This window comes from Bos grunniens, chromosome 14 (genome assembly GCF_055505025.1).
Source record: "Bos grunniens cultivar Pamir isolate PY7600 chromosome 14, Bosgru_T2T1.0, whole genome shotgun sequence".
NCBI lineage: Eukaryota > Metazoa > Chordata > Mammalia > Artiodactyla > Bovidae > Bos > Bos grunniens.
In genome coordinates, this window is record NC_141178.1 from 44,961,964 (window position 1) to 44,985,750 (window position 23,787).

At 44.1% G+C, this 23,787-nt stretch overlaps 1 long non-coding RNA gene, 1 other non-coding gene and 1 pseudogene across 15 annotated transcripts in view; 1 reads left to right on the forward strand and 2 right to left on the reverse strand.

Moving 5' to 3' along the window:
• LOC147359341 (uncharacterized) overlaps positions 1-23,787 on the reverse strand; it is a 176,888-nt gene that overhangs the window by 125,876 nt on the left and 27,225 nt on the right. The window lies entirely within an intron of this gene.
• On the reverse strand, positions 11,115-12,445 carry LOC147359343 (acyl-CoA 6-desaturase pseudogene; annotated as a pseudogene). The gene has a single exon (XR_015141344.1). The product of XR_015141344.1 is annotated as an acyl-CoA 6-desaturase pseudogene (transcript).
• On the forward strand, positions 22,910-23,016 carry LOC147359344 (U6 spliceosomal RNA). Its single transcript, XR_015141382.1, has one exon. It is a non-coding gene; the product is annotated as a U6 spliceosomal RNA (small nuclear RNA).

A 23,787-nucleotide genomic window follows, 5' to 3' on the forward strand; every position in this document is an offset into this window, starting at 1 on the left:
GTCAAGAGAACATGCTGGTCATAGCAAACACCCTTTTTAACAAAACAAGAGACGACTCTACACATGAACATCACCAAATGGCCAATACCGAAATCAGACTGATTATATTTCCTGTGGCCAAAGATGGAGAAGCTCTACACAGACACCAGAACAAGACCTGGAGTTGACTGTGGCCCAGATCATCAGCCTCTTATTGCAAAAATTCAGGTTTAAATTGAAGAAAGTAGGAAAAACCATTAGGCCATTCAGGTATGACCTAAATCAAATCCCTTATGATTATATGGTAAGGGTGGTGAATAGATTCAAAGGATTAGATCTAGTAGACAGAGTGCCTAAATAACTATGGACAGTTTCATAACACTTTACAGGAGGCAGTGACCTAAACCATCCCCAAGAAAAAGAAATGCAAGAAGGCAAGAAGTTTGTCTGAGGAGGCTTTACAAATAGCTAAGGAAAGAAGAGAAGTGAAAAGCAAGGGAGAAAGGAAAAGATATACTCAACTGAATGCAGAATTCCAGAGAACAACAAGGAGAGATAAGGCGGCCTTCTTAAATGAACAATTTAAAGAAATAGAAGAAAACAATAGAACAGGAAAGACTAGTGATCTCTTCAAGAAAATTGGAGATATCAAGGGAATATTTCATTCAAATATGGGCATGATAAAGGACAGGAACAGTAGGACCTAACAGAGGCAGAAGAGATTTAGAAGAGGTGGCAAGAATATACAGAAGTACACAAAAAAGGTCTTAATGACCAAGATAACCATGATGGTCTGGTCACTCACCTAGAGCCAGACATCCTGAAGTGTGAAGTCACGTGGGCCTTAGGAAACATTACTAAAAAGTTAGCAGAGTGATGGAATTCCAGCTGAGCTATTTAAAACCCTAAAAGATGATGCTGTTAAAGTGCTGCATTCAATATGCCAGCAAATTTGGTAAACTAGCAGTAGCCATAGGACTGGAAAAGGTCAGTTTTCATTCTAATCCAAAAGAAGGGCAATGCCAAAGAGTGTTTCAACTACCATACAGTTCAGTCATGTCTGACTCTTTGCAATCCCATGGACTAAAGCACACCAGGCTTCCCTGTCTATTACCAACTCCCAGAGCTTGCTCAAATTCATGTCCATCGAGTCAGTGATGCCATGCAACCATCTCATCCTCTGTCGTCCCCTTCTCTTCCTGCCTTCAATCTTTTCCAGCATCAGGATAACTACCATACAAGGGCACTCATTTCACATGCAACCAAGGTTATACTCAAAATCCTTTAAGCTAGGCTTCAGCAGTACACGAACCAAGAACTTACAAATAAATGTACAAGCTGGATTTTAAAAAATGCAAAGAACCAGAGATCAAATTAGCAACATTAGTTGGATCACAGAGAAAGCAAGGCAATTCTAGAAAAACATCTATTTCTGCTTCATTGACTATGCTAAAGCCTTTGACTGTATGGATCACATTAACAAACTGAGGAAATTCTTTAAGATATGGGAATACCAGACCACCTTACCTGTCTCCTGATAAACCTGTATGCGGGTCACAAAGCAACAGTTAGAATCAGACATGGAACAACTGACTGGTTCAAAATTGGGAAAGGAGTACAACACGGTTGTATTTTGTCACCCTGCTTATTTAACTTCTATGCAAAGTACATCATGTCTAAGGCCAGGCTGGGTGGATCACAAGCTGGAATCAAGACTGCCGGAGAAATATCAATAACCTCAGATATGCAGATGATACCACTCTAGTGGTAGAAAGTGAAAAGGAACTAAAGAGCATCAAGAAGCATTAAGAAGCAAAAAAAAAGCTGGCTTAAAACTCAACATTCAAAAATACTAAGATCATGGCGTCTGGTCCCATCATTTCATGGCAAATAAATGGGAAAAAAGTGGAAGCAGTGACAGATCATATTTTCTTGGGCTCCAAAATCACTGAGGATGGTGAGTGGAACCATGAAATTAAAAGACGTTCGCTCCTTGGAAGCAAAGCTATGACAAACCTAGACAGCATATTAAAAAGCAGAGACATCACTTTACCAACAAAGGTCCATATACTCAAAGCTATGGTTTTTCCTGTAGTCATGTACTTATGTGAGAGCTGGACTGTAAAGAAGGCTGAGGATGAAAGACCTGGTGGTCTCAAATTGTGGTGCTGTGGTGCTTGTCTCCCTTGGACAGAAAGGAGATCGAACCAGTCAATCCTAAAGGAAATCAACCCTGAATTTTCACTGGAAGGACTAATGCTGAAGCTCCAATCTTTTGGCCACCTGATGTGAAGAGCAGACTCATTAGAAAAGACCCTGATTCTGAGAAAGACTGAAAGCAGAAGGAGAAAGAGTTGACAGAAAATGAGATGGTTAGAGAGCATCACTGACTCAATGGACCTGAAGTTGAACAATCTCTGGGAGATAATGGATGGCAGAGGAAACTGGAGTGCTTCAATCCATGGGGTTGCAAAAAGTCAGACTGATTTAATGACTGAATAACAGCAACAACATATCAAGGAAATCAAACAGCAAAGAATGCTGTTCAACAGGGATGGAACACCATTGCTGACCCAGCTCCATACCTCCCCACCTTCTCTGATGGACCCCGTTGCATTCTGACAATATTTTTAGTTTTAAGTCCTCTGGCACTTGTGTATTTAAACCTTCTCAGCTAAAAAAACAAAGTGTTTTTATTTCTGTATCTATCTTTTCATCTTCCAAATGTTTATGACAGATTCTCCAAAAATGCTTCTTGAACAACAGAACACAGACTTTACAAAAGCTTAAACTGTCTATAATCTCTGCCAATATTGATCTGAACCCCGTGTATCACAATTGCTGAGAAAGCCTTGTTTCCTGTGAAATAACTTCAATAATTACAGCATGCCACATAATACATACAATGCTCTTTAACCAGCATAACTACGTTTACCCTCACAGGCACTCGTTTTCTGTAATTACTGCTTATATGAAAATAAACCTCGGCTGAAAGCAAGGGAAAAAAATCAATGCAAAATAACACCTCTAACTTGCCAACCCTGCAGAGATGTTTACCAATATGCACACACCATTTCTGTGTGCTGCCCACTGAGACAGCACTAACAGTTCACAAATTCCTCTAAGAATAATCTTATTGACAAAGGCAACGAAATGAAATTGAAAAGTGCTGTCAGCTCAGTGATTTGCTGACAAATTATCCACAATAATCAGTGATTCCTGACTTCAGGATTTCTAGAAGAACCCACTCCAGTGAATGCTGTGGTTTTTTGGTATCCCATAGTGAGGACATTGTGCATTATCATTACCTTTTGTCTTTAATTGAAGGAAGCTGTTGTTATAGCAAGACATAGGCATGAATTCTGGCCCTGTCTCTGGCTATCTGTTGGATAAATGATTTCACCCCCACTAAGCCTCTATTTTACTATCTTAGAACTGATATATATCAGGATTTTTTGAGAGGGCCAAAATAGGCATTCACAAACAGGAAATTAATAAATGTTGATATATTTAACAAACTCACAGTGTAAATTTCCAGTAGAATTCAGTCATAGGAATAAATGTTACTTGCCAGATACACTGATGTACTTTCTTTAAACTGGACTAGGCTGCTTTGTAATAGACCAGGAGGTAATCAGATCAAGATTGCAAAGTAAGAACATGCTTCTCTCATCTCAAATCCCCATAAATAGTAAGAAAATATTTTAAATTGAAAACAGCACAAGAAAAGAAGACTTGGTGCCCCCAATAGATCAGAAATTGTAATAAAGTTCCTAAAATATTAAAGGCAGAGGAGTTTATATTGAAGGAAGAAATAATGGCCAAAACACACAAAAGAGAGAACTGATGAAGAGTGTGAGAGTATCTCAGCTTGGGCTTCAAGCTGAGAGAAAATAGATGAAAAGAGAGGATCCAGGGTCAACCACCAGGATGACTGACTGACGCAAGATCCAAGGGGATCTTCTCCTTGTGCCATGCAGGATCCGGAGAGGTTTGTGTCCCTAGACAGAAGCCATGCACAACCAGGAAGATGTCCCTCCTGGTGGTCAGGGCTTGGGACAGAATTCACTGCCACCCAGAAGAAAGGGGAAGCCTCCATAACTGAGGCGGCCACATTGCTGCCTGGAATTCTAGAGCCAAGCCAGGTAATCACATATAGCATGAGACCGACTAACCTAGGAGCCCAGATCCCATATAATCATGCAAACCCAGCAATTTGGTTTTCTTTTTTCTCTTTTGGACTACATCATGTGGCATGTGACACCTTCCCCAAGCAGGGATGGAACTGTGCCCCTTGCATTAAGGAGCATGAAGTCTTAACTGCTTGACTACCAGGGAAGTCCCCAAACCCAGCAAATATTTAAGGAAAAGTAACTCTTTAAAACCTTAGTGAGGCTCAATGGTAAGAATTCACCTGCCAATGCAAGAGATGCAGGAGATCCAGGTTCAATCCCTGGGTTGGGAAGACATCATCTTCTGAATGAAAGGGACCATAATCATCATATGGATAAACTAATATCCAAAGAAACAAAGTTTAAAAATGAGATTTTTTAAAAAGTATGTATGGTACATATGGGGCTTTCCAGGTACAACAGTGATAAAGAATCTGCCTGCCAATGCTGGAGAGGCCATAGACAAAGGTTTGATCCCTGGATTGGAAAGATTCCCTTGAGTAAGAAATGGCAACCCGCTCCAGTATTCTTGCCTGAAAAATTCCATGGACAGAGAAGCCTGGTGGGCTTTAGTCCATGGGGTCACAGAGAGTTGGACACAACTGAGCACATTATATATGATTAACATCCTAAGAGGAATAAGAAGATAATGTCCGTTTTAATAGAAACATATTCTAAACAACTAGGGATCTTTGAAAGGAAGGTTGTAATTATTGAAAAAGTCTGAAAAACTCAATAAATGTGCCAAGTAACAGAAAAGATATAACTAAAAGATGATTACTTAACTAGAAGATACAACTAAGGATCCTCCTAGAACACAGCTCAGAAAGGACAGATAAAAAGGTGAATATGGGTGGGGAAAAAAAATTCAAAGGTTTCAACATTTGCCTAATAGGAATTTCAAAAAAAGAATAGAGAGAAGAAATAGAAATGAGAAAAAAAGATTTCCAGAAAAGATAAAAATCCTCAGAATAGATGGGTTGAACCAATGTCCACAACTTGCAGATACAGAGGACAAACTAGTGGTCACCAATGAGGACAGGGAAGTGCGGAGAGGCAATAGAGGGATAGGGGATTAAGAGGCACAAACTATTAGGTATAAAATAAGCTCCATGGATATATCGTAGGGGCTTCTCTGGTGGCTCAGCAGTAAAGAATCTGCCTGCAATGTGGGAGACTGGGGTTCGATCCCTGGGTCGGGAAGATCCCTGGAAAAGGAAAGGACAACCCACTCCAGTATTCTTGCCTGGAGAATTCCATGGACAGAGGAGCCTGGTTGACTGTAGTCCACGGGGTCTCAAAAGAGTTGGACGCGACTGAGTGACTTACACTTTCACTTTCAAGGATATATCACAGAACACATGGAATATAGTCAATACTTTATCCTAACTATAGATGGAGTATAACCTTTAAACACTGTAAACAAATCATTACATTATACACCTGAAATTTATACAATATTGCGAGTCAACTATGCCTCAATAAAAATCAATCAATAAAAAGTTTCTCCACTTCTTTCTTACTGACAGACAACATTATCAACCCCCAGCCCTCCAGAGGCTCAACTCCAATGCCGCAGAAACCCTGCTCAGTGGCTGAGTGTCATCAGCATGTTTTCAGAATGCTTACTGAATGGAGTTCAGATCCTGATATACTGGTTAATGCTTCCTTCAAGCTTCCTTTGCGAACTTGATCTTTGCTGTCTGTCACCCAGTGTTCCGTGCCTTCCCTCAGGACCAACTTTTGCCATGTTCCGCAGTCTACAAAACTTATCCAGGCACGGAGCAGTCTTTGAAATCAAAGGCACACTGTGCTCAGACCTACTCTAAATGCTGCATGAGTTTCTGATCCAAACTTTTGATCTGCCATTTGTTCCCTGTTCCCTCCCTCCTGGAGTCCTGGTCCAGATGGCACTTTTCACTGGTGCTGTGCCCCATTCCTGTCACAGAACAACAAAGGTTTTAATTTCCAAATATGGAAGCAGTGTTTCAGGACTGAAGGTATCTACCACGTAAGGTAATGTATTCCTCAAAATATTTCCAAGATTTGGATGTCTGTTACCACAACTGATCACTCTTCAAGTCTGTGTTTGTTGACTAAACTATAAATATTTTAGCAATGGATTCATTCATGTTTTAAAGACACTATGCACTTATGAAAACACAAGGCTCATTATCCATAGACTATTTCATGTAGCTTAGGCAAAATACTTCTACATGTAGTAAGGGAATACAAAAAGGTTAACAGATGGGATGTATTTGCATTAGTGTCTTACTCATAGAAGTGAGGAGGTGAAACCTTTTTTTCTTTGGAAGTTACTTGGCAAAGAAATTGGCAAATAGATTAGAAATTATAATGTTGAGAATCCAGTAGCAGAATTAGAGCTAATTCCCATTTAAGTGCCCCCATGCAGTCTCATTTACATGAAGGGATGGGGGGCAGGTAGGAGGGGGAGGGAGAGAGAAGCCTAGTAGAAAGAAAAGGTTGTGAACTTACTATAACAAGTGACAAAACATGTGGAGACTTCTCTGTGGTCCAGTGGCTAAGACTCTGCGCTTCCAACGCAAGCGGTCCAGGTTCAATCCCTGGTCAGGGAACTATATCCCACATGCCACAACTAAAGATCCTGCATGGATCTTTTCATTGGTGCGTGTTGTAACTAAAACCCAGCACCTCCAAATAAATAAAATAAAAATAAATATTAAATATAAGGGATATAATATGTGACTAACATATTTTCAATTAAAACTCCAAGCCAAAACAATCTGCATGATAAATTATTGAAAGGGGTTGTCCAAGGCACCAGAAGAGATACAAAGAGTAGCCCATTTCCTAAAGATATAAGATAACTCCTCTCAAGAAACACCTGGAGTAACAGGCAAATTTGGCCTTGGAATATGGAATGAAGCAGGACAAAGACTAATAGAGTTTTGCCAAGAAAATGCACTGGTCATAACAAACACCCTCTTCCAACAACACAAGAGAAGACTCTATACATGGACATTACCAGATGGTCAACACCGAAATCAGATTGATTATATTCTTTGCAGCCAAAGATGGAGAAGCTCTATACAGTCAGCAAAAACAAGACCAGGAGCTGACTGTGGCTCAGACCATGAACTCCTCATTGCCAAATTCAGACTGAAACTGAAGAAAGTAGGGAAAACCACTAGACCATTCAGGTATGACCTAAATCAAATCCCTTATGATTATACAATGGAAGTGAGAAATAGATTTAAGGGCCTAGATCTAATAGAGTGCCTGATGAACTATGGAATGCAGTTCGTGACACTGTACAGGAGACAGGGATCAAGACCATCCCCATGGAAAAGAAATGCAAAAAAGCAAAATGGCTGTCTGGGGAGGCCTTACAAATAGCTGTGAAAAGAGAAGCAAAAAGCAAAGGAGAAAAGGAAAGATATAAACACCTGAATGCAGAGTTCCAAAGAATAGCAAGAAGAGATAAGAAAGCCTTCTTCAGAAGAAATAGAGGAAAACAACAGAATGGGAAAGACTAGGGACCTCTTCAAGAAAATCAGAGATACCAAAGGAACATTTCATGCAAAGATGGGCTCAATAAAGGACAGAAATAGTATGGACCTAACAGAAGCAGAAGATATTAAGAAGAGATGGCAAGAATACACAGAAGAACTATACAAAAAAGATCTTCATGACCCAGATAATCACGATGGTGTGATCACTGACCTAGAGCCAGACATCCTGGAATGTGAAGTCAAGTGGGTCTTAGAAAGCATCACTACGAACAAAGCTAGTGGAGGTGATGGAATTCCAATTGAGCTATTTCAAATCCTGAAAGATGATGCTGTGAAAGTGCTGCACTCAATATGCCAGCAAATTTGGAAAACTCAGCAGTGGCCACAGGACTGGAAAAGGTCAGTTTTCATGCCAATCCCAAAGAAAGGCAATGCCAAAGAATGCTAAAACTACCACACAATTGCACTCATCTCACACACTAGTAAAGTAATGCTCAAAATTCTCCAAGCCAGGCTTCAGCAATATGTGAACCATGAAGTTCCTGATGTTCAAGCTGGTTTTAGAAAAGGCAGAGGAACCAGAGATCAAATTACCAACATCCGCTGGATCATGGAAAAAGCAAGAGAGTTCCAGAAAAACATCTATTTCTGCTTTATTGACTATGCCAAAGCCTTTGACTGTGTGGATCACAATAAACTGTGGGAAATTCTGAAAGAGATGGGAATACCAGACCACCTGATCTGCCTCTTGAGAAATTTGTATGCAGGTCAGGAGGCAACAGTTAGAACTGGACATGGAACAACAGACTGGTTCCAAATAGGGAAAGGAGTTCGTCAAGGCTGTATATTGTCACGCTGTTTATTTAACTTCTATGCAGAGTACATCATGAGAAACGCTGGACTGGAAGAAACACAAGCTGGAATTAAGATTGCCAGGAGAAATATCAATAACCTCAGATATGCAGATGACACCACCCTTATGGCAGAAAGTGAAGAGGAACTCAAAAGCCTCTTGATGAAAGTGAAAGTGGAGAGTGAAAAAGTTGGCTTAAAGCTCAACGTTCAGAAAACTAAGATCATGGCATCCGGTCCCACCACTTCATGGGAAATAGATGGGGAAACAGTGGAAACAGTGTCAGACTTTATTTTTCTGGGCTCCAAAATCACTGCAGATGGTGATTGCAGCCATGAAATTAAAAGACGCTTACTCCTTGGAAGGAAAGTTACGACCAACCTAGATAGCATATTCAAAAGCAGAGACATTACTTTGCCAACAAAGGTTCGTCTAGTCAAGGCTATGGTTTTTCCTGTGGTCATGTATGGATGTGAGAGCTGGACTGTGCAGAAGGCTGAGTGCCAAAGAATTGATGCTTTTGAACTGTGGTGTTGGAGAAGACCCTTGGACTGCAAGGAGATCCAACCAGTCCATTCTGAAGGAGATCAGCCCTGGGATTTCTTTGGAGGGAATGATGCTAAAGCTGAAACTCCAGTACTTTGGCCACCTCATGTGAAGAGTTGACTCATTGGAAAAGACTCATGCTGGCAGGGATTGGGGGCAGGAGGAAAAGGGGACGACAGAGGATGAGATGGCTGGATGGCATCACTGACTCGATGGACGTGAGTCTGGGTGAACTCCGGGAGTTGGTGATGAACAGAGAGGCCTGGAGTGCTGCGATTCATGGGGTCGCAAAGAGTCGGACATGACTGAGCGACTGATCTGATCTGATCTGCTTAAAAGAATTCAGTACCTTTTTCCACCAGGGTTCAGTGGGCCCCCATGACCCGGACACTGAGCACATCGCCTTCACCCCATAATCCAGGAATATCAATGACATTAGTATTCTTTTATTTTTTTTTTTTTGAGAATAAAATCACTTCATTTATTTCCAAAAGTGTAGAGGTGGGAAAGCAACATGATAAAAATTAAGTTCAGCTCCCTATGGATCCATTCTGTCTCAGGGGAGGGACAGTGGCTCTTTGGGCCAGTGTGTTCTCAGTGGGAGGGCTTCAGGTGGTTGGATCCCTCGTTGCCATGGCAACCCTCAGGTCCATCACCAGCCAGAGCTGGTCCCTCCTGCCCTGCCCTCCCCTGGAGTTATCTATGGGTTAATGGGTTAATTTCCAGATGCAGCAGCTCTGGATCCTCCCAGTGGCTCCCAGGTTCCCCACCCTCTCACTTTCCTGTCCCCTCAGCTGTCTGGCCTTCAGCCCCAACCCCTCCTTGTCCCATTGGGTACCCCCACCACCACCAAGTCCCTGGCTTCTCGGGGTCACCCTCCTCTGGAACTCCTTCCTTCTGTCTGCTGACAGTCAGGCCATGGAGGTCTCAGTGACTGAGCCCAGCTCAGCCCACTGTGGGGCCTGGGGAGGCTGCAGAGGGGTGGGGGTGGGAACAGGCAGATCGTCCCAAGGCCCAGTCCCACTGCCACCCCCAGCAGAACGCATCCTGTAGCAAAAGGTTAAAAAACGAGTAAAAGAAACAAGAGCGTGATAGACCGGGAAAGAGCATGTCCACGCGGGCAGCCCCAACATAGGGAGGGGCTGTGACAGGCTTCTGGGCTCCAGTGCCCACTTGCAGCCTGTAGGGCCTAACTCCATACCAGCCAAGTGGCCAGGGACTGGCTGGCACTGCCTGGCAGTAACGGAGCACTACTAGGGGAGAGTCCAAATCCTCCAGAATCTTGGATCTCCCAACCAGAACAAACATCTGAACCTACAGGCCTGGCCATTGCTTCCGCTGAGCTCATCTGTGGCCCCACCCCTGGATCCAAGGTCACAGGCTCTGGACTTGGGAAGTGGCGGGATGGAACTGCTGGAGCCCTGGGTCAGAGGGCTCTGGTGGGGCCAGGATGTTTCCCTGGGCTCAGAGGCCTGAGCTGGCTGCAACACAGCCGAAGGGAGCCTGGCATCAGGGCCAGGGCCCTGGACATCTGAAGAGAAAGTGGGGCCTGGAGGAGCGCCCCCTGTACCGAGCCGGTGGTGGGAAGGAGACCCGGGGAATCAAGCACATCAACTCACAGAAGGGCAGAGGGTGGGTGGCTGTCCGAGGGGGTGGGGCCGACCTGCAGGCTCACGGAGCTGTCCCACCTGCCGGGTGGGACCCAGCCCTGAGGACCTCAAGAGCAGGTGAGGGAGAAAAAGAGGGTGGTGTGTGGCCTGGAGGCCAGGCTGCAGGGGGCTCCTATGAGCTCCTATGTGCTGCACCTGTGCACATCTGGTCTGGCAGATGCTTAAGGACAGAGGGTGGAGGTGGGGCTGACTGGCCGGGGCCCAGGAGGGAGGGTGTCAGAGGGAGGTGTGAAAGCCTTGAAACCAGACAGCGAGAGAGGACAGACCAAGCCTGAAGTCTGTGAGCCACGCGCCACAGCCTCCGGACGCCTCTCTGAACAAAACCCCACCCTCCCCTTCGCCGCCATTCCCACCTGCTCCTCCCCCACTGTCCCCCGTGAGCGCCCCGAGGGCTGCAGCTTCATTTGTGGAGGTAGGCGTCCAGACACAGCTATCCAGACTTCCTCAGGGACCCGATGATATCTTGCAGGGCCCGGAGCAGCAGCTTCTCCAGGTACTCAGTGCCGTGCTTGGCGCACAGGAACCTCACCAGGGGGGCGACCTTGGGCAGATTGTGCCAGGGCATGGTGGGGAAAAGATGGTGCTCGATCTGGAAGTTGAGGTGCCCAATGAACCAGTCGTTGAAGAAGGACTGCTCCACGTTGCAGGTGGCTGCCAGCTGGCTGCTGAACCAGTCGAGGTAGGGCTCTCGGTCAATCTCCATGACGATGTGATTCATCTGTGTGATCCACACAAACCAGTGGCTCTCCAGGAACCTGATGAGGTTGAGGAAAAGGATGGCTCCCAGGACACCACAGAAAGGGATGTAGCTGATGAAGAAACGGGTATAGTAACTGATGACCCAGGCCAAGTCTACCCAGTCCTTGTGAACGATCACGGTCATGATCATATGGTACTGGAAGTACAAAGGGATGAGCAGCGGAGGCCCAATCAGGAAGAAGTACTCATGCTGGTGGTTGTAAGGCAGGTATTTCAGCTTCTTCATGCTGTACTCAGTGGGCTGCCACTCTCCCAGGACACACACATGCAGCAAGTTCACATCCAGATCCTTGTTGAAGACGTTGGGTTTGGCGTGGTGCTGGAAGTGGCAATGGTTCCACCAGTTAGCAGAGCCACCCTTTAAGTGACCGATGATGAACTTCTGTACGATATGGTTCCACATGGACTTCTTGTAAACAGAGAGGTGGCCGTAATCGTGTTGCAGCCATCCAGCCTGGACCTGAGAGGTAGCAAGGACAACTGCCGTAATGACGGTTGGAATCCAGCTATTGCCAAAGTAGAAGACAGTGAACCAGGCGATGCTCTCCATGGCGATAATGTGGGCCAGGTGGAGAAGGAAGAAGAGCTGGTTACTCTTGAACAGGTTCATGTCCTCAGCGGTCTTCCTTAGGGCCTGGAAGTCCTCGATGATCTGGGAATTCTTGCCGTGGTCCTGGTTCCTCAGGGGCCAGCTCTCCAATCAATAGGGGCTTCATGAACTCAGGCACAAAACCGAGGTTGCGGTGGAAGGCCAGGAAGGCGTCTGTAGCATCTTCCCCGGCGTAGTGCCCGATGACCCGCTGGCCCCCCAGGTGCCGGCTGGACCATTTGGTGATGTTGTAGACCTTACGATCGATGACCAGCCACCTGTCCGGTGCGCAGGTTGTGCTTCTGAATCTCCTCCCAGAGGAAGGTAGGCATCGGTGCCTCAAGCTTGGTGGCCCCCTCGCCCTGGTTACCCCACTTCCCCATGCTGCCTGCTGACCGGGTGCGGTGAGTGCAGTCCGCTTTAGGCTTTTGTCTTCTCCTCCTCCTCCTCCCACGACATCCCCTCCCCCAGCCTCCTTGCCTCGGCTCCGGAGTATCCATCCCTGCCTTTCTTCTCCGCTTCCAAGTGCCCCCAAGTGGTCCCCTCTGTCCGCGCCCCACCTCCACCACCCCCCCTCCCCGCCCACAGCTTGCAGTGGACTTTTGCCTCCAAAGAAAACTCCCGGGTAGCTCAGGGCCTCAAAGCCTCCTCTGCCCGCCCCTCCGGCTCCCCCGACTAGCCCAGGGCTCCGCATCCTCCCGCGTTCCCCTCCGCCTGGGTTTCCACAGTGATCAGCAGAGCGACTGCACCAATCCGGGCGCGTTGCCCCTCCTGCCTTTGGCCCAGGCGGATCTTTCGAAGGCCAGCGGGCTGGGGCAGCGGTTCCCGGGTCCCTGGCCACGCGGAGTCCAGAGGGCCCGGGAGGCCGGTTACGTGTCCGAATTCCTTCCTCCCCCGACTCCAGCCGGGGGCGCCCGAGGAGATCCCAAGGGAGCCAGGCGGGCAAGAGGGGGCGGCGGTTGGGGTTCCCGGCGCTTACGCGCACGCCGGCGACCCGCTCTCCTGGATGTGCACCTGATGCCCGCACAAAGAGGGCCGCGCGGCTCCTTGTGTTTTGCGGTGGGGCAGTATTCTTTTTTTATAACTCTTAGACAGGTATCACATCATCTGTTTTTTAAAATATTTACTGTGGCTGTGTTGGGTCTTAGTTTGGCACACAGGATCTTCACTGCAGTACAAGGGTTATCTAGTGTGGCATGCAGGCTTAGTTGCCCTGGGGCATATGAGATCCTAGTTCCCAGGCCAGGGATCAAACCTGCATCCCCTGCATTGGAAGACAGATTCTTAACCACTGGACCACCAGGGAAGTCCCCTACGTTAGTACTCTGTTATGTCACTTTTTCTTGTCTATGTACATGCTGTTCAATAGCTTGTCTACCCAACAAATAAGTATTAAGTCATTCTTCAAAATCTGACTCAGCACCTCTCCTGTAAGAGAATTTGGAGGAGATACCTTCAGTTGGTACCACAAAAATGTGCCTTCAACAAACCATGCCCTCTTTTTATCAATAAAGACTCTTCATTTGAAAGGCAGCTCTTGGCTTATTCCCAAGCCCTGGTAGAGGGTGAAAGCCTAGACCATGTAGCATCAAGTGATATTGCAATTTTGAGCTATCATGAATTAGTTGTTTATCTGATCCACCAAATTACAAAGTTGACTATATACAGCAGCATTCCATCATAAATTAGAAATTGTAGAATTGTAGGGACTTCCCTGGTGGTCCAGGGGCTAAGACTCCAAGCTCCCAATGCAGGGGGCCTGGGTTTGGTCCCAGGGAACTAGATCCCACATGCTGCAACTAAGAGTTCACATGCCGCAAATGAAGAACTCAGGAGCTGCAAATAAAACCTGGTACACAAATAAACCAACTAGAAAGTCTACAATACAGATCAGACTCAGCAATGTCTGGAAAGGACATCTCTCCCCCCAATCCCAAGGGGTCACTGGGAGTTTCTTGTGATCAGTTAAGAGAGGAGAAAAATGCCTAGTCCTGCTAAAAAATAAATCTCCACCATATGCCTTTCAGGTCACCCCTGCAAAACAGTGGCTAGTGTAAACCCTCCCCACAAGAAAAGCTTTGGGTTGTTTGCTTTGTGAAAAAGGAAAAGCCACTGAGATCTAGATCGACACTGACTCATGGGCAAGACCTAATAGTGCTGGCTGGCTAGTCACAGACTTGCAATCAAAATTGGGAAATGGATGGTGAAGGTGAGCGGGGGAGAGATATGTGGGTGGACTCAGAATGCACATGAGGTATGAAGACATTCACCACAAGGATCACTTTGAAGGAGGCTCTCAATCAGGTAGACAAAATGACCTATTTAATTTCTGACAGTAGCCTCTTTCCTTAGCCTCTTCAGTGTTTGCTCAGTGGGTCCATGCAAAGAGTGGTTATGGGGGACCTCCCTGGTGGTCCAGTGGTTAAGACTTTGCCTTCCAGTGGAAGGGGTGTGGGTTGGATCCCTGGTCAGGGAGCTAAGGTCCTACATGCCTTTTGGCCAAAAAATCAAAGCAAAAAACAGAAGTAATATTGTAACAAACTCAATAAAGACTTTAAAAATGATCCCCATCAAAAAAGTCTTAAAAAAATAGTGGCTACAGTAACAGGGATAAAGGCTAGGCATCAGCTTATCAAAGCTCATCCAGCTACCATATCTGCTGAGTGTTCAGCATGCCAACAGTAGAAGCCAACACCAAACTCCTGATATAAAATGATCTCCCCCCCCAAAATTAAACATATAAAATGACTCTCCCAGAGGTCCAGCCAGTCACCTGGACTTACACTGGCCTTCCTCCGTGATGGAAGGGGTGAAATTTGTCCCCACACCTTAGACTCATATTCTGGATATACGTTTGTCTTCTCTGCCTAAAGTGCTTTTTCCAGCCCCTCCATGTGGACTTACAGAATGCTCTAACTATTGCCAGTGGTGTCCCACTCACATGCTCCATCCAGAGGAAATATTTTAAGGCAAAAAAAGAATAGTAAGGGTCGTGTGTATATATAATTGATTGGTCTTTCCCTCCAAAGGTAACTGGCTTGATAAAACAATAAAATGGCCTGTTTAAATATTATCTACTGCACTAAGAGACCACTGGGAAATACTATGAGGTTGGGATGCCACCCTATAGAATACAATATATGCCTTAACTACAACATGGTTCTATGTCCTCCAGAGCCAGAGTTCATGGGTTCAGGAACCAAAGGGAGAAGGTAAACGTACTCCCTCTCACTGTTATCTAGTGAATTTTTTCATCTTCCTTGCAACTCAAAGAAATTTTGTTTCCTATCAACGTGACTTTGAGCTCAGTGGATTTAGACATTTTAGTGGCCAAGGGAAACACAGTCACTGTTCTGATGAATCCTGAGGCTGACCTCTGACCTTTCTGAAATTCTCATGCTGCTGAGTTGACAGAGGAAAAAGGTTTCTCTACTGGCCAGGGAAATTGATCCCAATTACCAGGAGGAAATTGGATTGCTGCTATATAACAGAGGTATGAAGGACTCTATGTGAAAGACTAGAGCACCTCCTAGAACTCTGGTCAATGGAAAACTGACCAATAGCCTTGACCAATGAAAAATTACAGCAACTCAATTAAGACAGACATCCAAGGATGCAAATCCCATGGGAATGAAGGTTTGGACCACCTCACTAGGAAAAGCACACTATCTGGGTGAGACGTTAACAGAGGAAGCCTTGGCTTTTTGTTCAGGATTGGCTCCTAAACAAAAGCAATAATGGCTACCAGTTAACTCTTGGGGCAATCTACAGAAGTATTAATATTAATAGAAAACATAGCAGCAATACTTTATATTATTTTTCCCTTTCTCCCCCACATCCTCATGATTTTACAGGAAGAACGCTGGTGATTGCTAACATTTTCAGCTGAGAGTACAACCAAATTGATGACATACGAATCAATGATTAACTGATGGGACAATGTTTCCTCTGTTGGGACACAAACACTTACCTGAGTGAAGGACAAGAGTGGATACACAGGGAGGTAGAGAAATGGACTATGCCCCCCGCCCAGACCTAGTCTCCCCTCTCCTCCACCCTGGTCTCTGCTGACCTCTAAGAACCACAAGAACCACATCAGTGAACTTCCTTGCCTCCCGATGTCTGGTTGAGGAATATCAGGAGATCAGAGGACAGAAGTAGAGTGAGATGAGATGTTTATTCTCTCTACCCATTTAGTCCCTACCTGTATCACCCATCTAAGATTTCAGCTCCATCCAGGAACCCTGACTGTCTCTTTTTCTCTAGATTCCAGTAACTGCTTCCTTCCATGGACCCTTCTGAAGCCCTGCACTCTCCCTTACGGGCACCCTACCCATGGCCTGTAAAGATCTCATTATTGTTGTTGCTGTCATTTAGTCACTGAGTCATTGGATAAGGACATGGCAACCCACTCCAGTGTTTTTGCCTGGAGAATCCCAGGGACAGGGGAGCCTGGTGGGCTGCGGTCTATCGGGTCGCACAGAGTCGGACACGACTAAAGCGACTTAGCAGCAGTAGCAGCAGCAGCAGCAGTCACTGAGTCATGTCTGACTCTTTGGCAACCCCATGGACTGTAGCCTACCAGGCTCCTCTGTCCTTGGGATTCTCTAGGCAAAAATACTGGAGCAGGTTGCCATTTCCTTCTCCAGGGGATCTTCCCGACCCAGGGATTAAACCTGTGTCTCCTGCACTGGCAGGTGGATTCTTTACCACTATTGGGTCCTCTTCAGTTTACTCAATGGCTATGCCTTCTGTTTGCTACTGTGACACTGACACAAGCCTCTTTCTCACCCACTATGATATGAATTCCTTGAGGAAAGGGGCTGAAATCCAGTCTACACAGAGTTGGCACAGAGCTATGCGAGATGAAAATATCTCCTGTGTATTAATAAACAAGAAATGTCACAGCCATCAGCGATTTCTAGCCTCCAAATGTGAATGAGGGCTTCCAAAACTATAATTCAGGGGGTGCTGCCACCCGCCAAGGTGATTGCTGAGGAGCTGGGGGAATCAAGAAGGGTGGACAAGGAAACAGGGTTGGCCCCGAGAGCTGAGGTGCACGTGAAAGGAATGAGCTCAGTGAGCCCAGAGGCTTGCATCTTCCATACTTCCAGTGCTAAATTCTCTTTGATGTTCAGACTGCCTGCTCCCTTTGTTGCAAAGGGAGCCTGACCTCTCCTCCTGCCTCCTTAGAGCAATTTTCTCAGAGCTACTGAGATGCTGTCTCCTAGGCTTGGAGTCCTAAACATTCCCACCAAATAAAATGACTCTCTCCTTTCAGGTTGTGACTGTATTTTTTAGCCCACAGCTGTCTCAGCCTGACCCAGAGAAGGGCTACCTTTTACAGACTTAGTCCAGCCAGTGAGGTACCTCTTGATAATATGCACAAAGAGATGGTAATTCCCCACAGGTGGTCTTGTGTAAGAAAAAGAAATGACCTAAGCAATTTGGGGCAGTAAGAAAATATGTTTATAACAGCTTGGGGACAGAAATAAAGACTTCAGCTAAAGGATATCTCATGATTACATTTATCATGAGATAAAAGCATTGCTATTTGGTTTTTATATGATATTTACAATGTTTTAATATAAGAACAAGACAGGGTATTTTTAGACAAGGCTACATAACCCCAGACAAATCATAATAGGATCTTTGTTTTTTTAACTCCAGGCCAATTAGTTGAGGGCTAATTTAGCAATGAAAGATGCTTCCAAATACTTAACACATGACTCAGCTGTATAAATAAGTGGTGGCAAATGAAGCTGAACAAATTTCTCATATGTTCTGATTTGGCCACTGGTGCACACACACACAGATTTATACAAAGCTTGAGTTCTCTCCATAAAGAAGAAAAAAGTCCAAAGCCAATAAATTTTTTTAGGTTACTTTGCTTTATTTGGTATATCTAGATTCATTTCAAATAGCTGTAGGAAATACTGAATCCGATTTTGCAATGATAATTTAAGCAAAACCAAATGCTCTAGTATAAGCATCTGTGAGACTCTCGGGTCCTTAGTAAAACTATAGGGTTTGAGGTTCAACGAAAGGAGGATTGGTGAGCATTCATAAAAAAGGCGTTTAAGATTTCTATGGCAAAGTGGATTAGCCAATAGAGAATTCACACATTTTTATGGTTGTATCTGACCAGTCCTATTGGCAAACAAATAAGGCACTTTTGTTACTACTCTGCCATCCTGGGTAAATTCAAACCACACCTGTTTAGAAGGGTGCCTAGAAAATTTCTACAAGTTTTTACCTGCGTCTCCTCATTCAGAGTAAGCAAGAATGTGTTTCTATATCATATTTGTATCTCAGGTTTCAAAGCAGGGGAGTAGTGAGTTTGCTATTTTATGGGTCACTTCGTGGAGTGAATGTCTTCTTTTACATTCTCTTCTGCCTTTTCCCTTCCTTGTATAAAGGAAACAACACTGTTTTAAGTCAGGCTGTTTGATTCAAATTCTATTAATAATATTCCCTTGATTTTAACTATGTTTTAATGCTAAGATGCTCAGTTTCCCCATTTATAAAATTGGGGTAAGAATAACTGTTTCACACAGTTGTTATCATGTATATAAAAAATGCATAGAAAGTATCTATTTCAACACCAGGTATTTAGTAAGTGGAAGCAGCATCATTATCCATGTTATTATTATTACAAGTACCCCATCAGGACTTCTAAGATACTAACATGATTTTGAGAACCTGCAGTATTTAGGAAAGCAATTATTCAAAATTATTCAGGAAGGCAGGATGAATCACTAGTAAGTCAGTTGTATTTTATTCATTGACATGTACCTGATGATGGTAAGACAGGCTTCTTCTCCAAGCCTTTCTACCATATAAAATGTCTGTATAATGTCTGTCTAAGTAGAATTAGTTTTGAACGGCAATCAGAGAGCCAGTGGAGGTGAGAGTTTAGGTGAGGTCTGCAAAGTCTAAGATACTCCCAGAGTACTCAGAATTCAGAAATGAGTTTTTCATTTGTCAGCGTTGGTCCAGATTTCAGCATCCTCTATGAGCAATTAACAGCTTTAGCTATTGACATTTTAATATAAAACCTCCATGAAATGATTTTTGCCATTTTTTTTGCTATAATTGTTGCCATTGTTCATTTAGCCAGCATCTATCTCTGTCTGATAAATAAACAAAATGTTCAAATCACTTGACAGCTATCCATGCAGGTCCTGGATAAATAGTACAATAACAGAGATGCTTTAAGCATGAAACTGTAAATCCTCAAGTTCCAGCCATATTATAATATCAGTGTTGAAATTTTTCACCTAAAGAATTAGAAAACCTTTTACAACGGGATTAATACATCACATCATTTAACATCCAGTTTTTGTCACCTGACCCCGAGACCATATCTAACAACAAATAATTTGCCCCATTCTTTCAAGGTGTCAAATGACTTTTTTCTGTATGACTTTTTTTGAATGATTTGATCTAAGAGAAGTAGCTTAGAAAAGCATTAGGAGTGTCAGGTTTTATAACAAACCATGTGGGTGGAGGGTTTTGTTGGGTTGATTTTTTTTTTGGCTGACAGCAAACAAGTCTATCTGAAAACACATAAGCTCCAGCAGGTGCCCAGAGCTAATTTGGTTTGACACTATTTTTAAAAAGCACTAGCTAAGTTTTATAACAAGTCATAGTGAATGGCTGTATTGTTTCTCTGTCTTCTGCAACCCAGGGACCAGTTTTAAAACAGGACCCTAAGCAGAAGGTCATGAATCTAAAATACCCAGCTTCTTAAATCTTCTCCTAGATCCCTTGAAACAAAATGCTTAGATCCCTCGAAACAAAATGCTTAGAGGTTTACACTTGACTTTGCACTTCACACCTTCCACCACAAAATCGAAATCACTTCACTTCCTGTCAGCAGTTTTCATTTAAATCTAGTGAGTTTCAGCTCTGGCCAGCAAGGATGATGTGAAATGCTTGCCGGCAGCCAGACTCAAGATGGATTTGCCGATCCAACCACCTGCTGAAGGCCATGTGTTTGGCTCCCAGCATTCACAGTGGACACTCATCATGATATTCACTCTCCCTATGGACTCTCACAGCAGACACATCAGTTGGCATCTCCCACTAATACTCCCAGCTTAAACGCCCACTTAGGTGTGGTGTTTGAAGAGCCCTTCAGTTTTAATCTCTCTGATACATGCGTTTAGCCTGGCCTTTCCTCTCTCAAACACAGAAGTCCTATTTGGATTAAGATACAAAGATTGGATTTGGAGAGTTGTTTTTCATTTGTTCTGTCTTTGTCTGTGCAAGCACAGAACTCACTAATTTACTGGCGAGGGTCAAAATATACATTTCTACTATTGAGTTGGTAGGTGCAATGTTAAGAGTCAGTCCAACTTGGATTTGAATTCCAGCAATGTGTCATCTTAGGCAAGCATGTCATCTCCTACAAGACAGAGATAACAGCACCTAGCTCCGAAGATTGTTAAGATTAAATGTGATGATATGTGTAAAATGCCTAACATTAAGTCAGGTTTGTAATAAATGCTCAATAAATTCTAGTGGCTGGAATTTCAGTTTTTAACTTTTTATTTTATACTGAGGTATAGCCAATTAACAATGTTGTGATAGTTTCAAGTGAACAGCGAAGGGACTCAGCCATGCATACACATGCATCTGTCTCCCTGCAACTTCCCCTCCCATCCAGCCTGCCATATAACATCAAGCAGAATTCCAAGTGCTGTACAGTGGACTCCTGTTGGTTATCCATTTTAAATACAGCACTGTGTACCTGTCCATCCCAAACTATCCCTTCCCTCAATTCTCACTCCTGGCAACCATAATTCCTTCTCTTAAGTGTATGAGTCTGTTCCTGATTTGTAAATAAGTTCATTTGTATAATTTCTTTTTAGATTGACTTAAAAAAAAAAAAAAAAAAAAACAGTGAAATAACCCATCTGACTCTCAGATAGCTTTGTAACAGGATAGGGGCAGCCAGTATTAGCCTCCTCTTGCAGACTGGAAAATGGCAGTGCAAAAAGGTGAAGCAATTCTCCCAAAGCCTTACAAGAGGGAAGTAAACTAGACCCTAGATCGTCTAACCCTAAATCCAGTTCTTTTTCTCCAATTGTATTATTTGCAGTTTGACTTTGTTAAACACCCTCTGAATTATTCAGTGGAAACCGACTCTTGATAGTCTCCATTCTCCGCAGACACGATAAACAGAATTGTGAGCCTATGATAGGGACAATGACAAGCCGTTTGAATCATGTCCACCCTGGTCCTGCCAGTGCAGCCAAGGATCAAACTGGGGGAGGACATGGCTGCCTTCCATGCCATCAACTTCAAAAGACTGGGATATTAGGGCCAGAGAGGACTTGGCCTCAAGCCAAGGTTAAGACGTAATGAGTTCAGTGCTGACATTTTGAGGCTGAAGAGACAATAGGACTTGTTGCCTGGTCCACTCCACCTTCATTCAAAAGGCTGGCAGCCCTGGGTGGTGCAGAACGGAGCTACCACGGTTGGCTGTCAGCCTTATACCCCAGACTCCCAGGTCTCAAAAAAGCTGCCCAGTGTCTCATAATTTAAAAAAAAAATTTTTTTTATAATACTCAAATTTTCCTATTTCCCTTGACTTTCACTTTCCAGTCATACTGGACTGTAGACAAATCAAGTATTTAGTAAGGAGCCCGAGGTTCAGACATGATAGCTGGTAAGAGAGGGCACTGAAGGAGCAGCCAGGCCACCTAATGCCTCATCCCGAATTCTTTGCACCACCTCCTGCCTCCTGTCGTAGCCATGGGAACCCAGCCACTCTGCCTCTTGGTCTCCCACTAGGAAGCATAAAGGGGATTCTATAAACATTTGCTGCATGGATGGTACAACAAAGGGATAATGAGGAGCTATGTGTTCCCGTTTCTACACATTCTGCCTCTCTTTTATTGTGCATGAGATGCCCAGCAAACACAGCTGAAATAATCAACTCATTTTTGTCCTGTCACTCCAGTTTGTCATGTTACCATCAGCCAAAGCAGTAATGCCCCAGGTCAACACACCCGGAGCACTCCTGTGGAAGAGATTCTCAACAAGGGAAGGCTGCATAAAACATCCTGAAAGGACAAAGAAAAAACCCACAAAGCTAAAAGACCACAAAATTAATGTACCCCATCTTAGCAGGCACTTCCAGTCTCTTTCTCTGCTGCTGACCTATTGTTGTTTTTGTTTTTTGGTTGCTAAGTCATGTCCAACTCTTTTGTGACCCCATAGACTGCAGCCCACCAGGCTCTTCTGTCCATGGGATTTCCCAGGCAAGGATACTAGAGTTGGGTTGTCATTTCTGTCTCCAAGGGATCTTCCTGACCCAGGGATTGAACCCACAGTGGAAGCCCCCTGCAGTGGAAGCACAGAGTCGTAACCACTGGACCACCAGGGAAGGCCATGTAAATATAATTATAGAGCACAAAGGTCATGAGACCTTTTGGTCAGCTCAGCTAAGACGTCAGACTCATCAAGTTTGAAAAGCTGGAACATGAAAAAACCTAAGAAAGAAATGATGAGAGGTCTGAAAAAGCAAAAGAGAGACACAGATGGAGAAAGAGAAAAAATGGGTTCAAGGACCATGCCAATGATAACCAATGCTGACAGAGCATGTTCCTGTTAGCATGTCTGTCTAAACTCGAGTCAGGTCAAACAGAATTGCCATTAAGATTCCTTAGATTGCACTGTTATTGTTTATAACAGATTCGTTAATCAGGTTATCAAGGCCCTCTTTTGTCAAAACATCCTCCATCACTCAGATTAGCAGCAGTCTGGTGCTTCACTATTGGACGGCTGGTCACCCAAGCACTTGTTTATAAGATTTCCTGTTTCATTGTGACAAGACAGTGCTCGCTTTGGCAGCACATATACTAAAATTGGAAGGATACAGAGAAGATTAGCATGGCCCCTGCACAAGGATGGCATGCACATTCCTGAAGTCTTTCTTATTTAAATAAAAAAAAAAAAAACAATGTAACAAGACAGCCTTCCCAAATCAGACCTCCTGTTATCTAATCACATTTCTGTTCCAGATTTCAATCCTCATTCAGGAACACTCAGTGGCAAAAACTTTTATAATGTAAAGACACCTGCAAAATTTGATGGGGAAAAATGTGTGGAACATTTAGAGCCTCGATATGAGTTCTAGGAAACGTCTCTTGTCTTTCTGATCTAATTGAAGGGGATGTTAATCTCTGTATTCAGCCCCACAAAGTGGTCAGTTGGGTAGGTCGTGCTATTTGATATTGTTCTCCAAAACCTCAAATCAACACATTATGTATCTATGGAAATATAAAAGTCTCATGGGTCCCAAGACCTATAAGATGCAATAGAGAATTCTAAAGCAAACAGGTGAGGGATGACAAAATTACCACAGAATGCTAAGAGGAAAAAATATATGGGCTGCTGCTTAATTTATTTTTTTGATGGAGGGCAGCAATCTGTGCTTATGAGAAATCTTAAAACAGTGCTTCTCAACCAATGTCACCACCTCCAGGGGACATTTTGGACATTTGTGGGGTTATTTTATTGTCTCAATGGTAAGAGAACCCCAAAGCCATCCAGTGGATGCAGACCAGAGATGGAAAATGTCCCGAAGTGAGCAGGCTGGTGCCACGGGGCAAAGCACCCTTCTACACCCTATACGACATCGTATACATCCAAGGCTCTCGCCCCACATTCATGTAGGTGAAACCCTATTTACAATCATCTAAATCCTATGCAT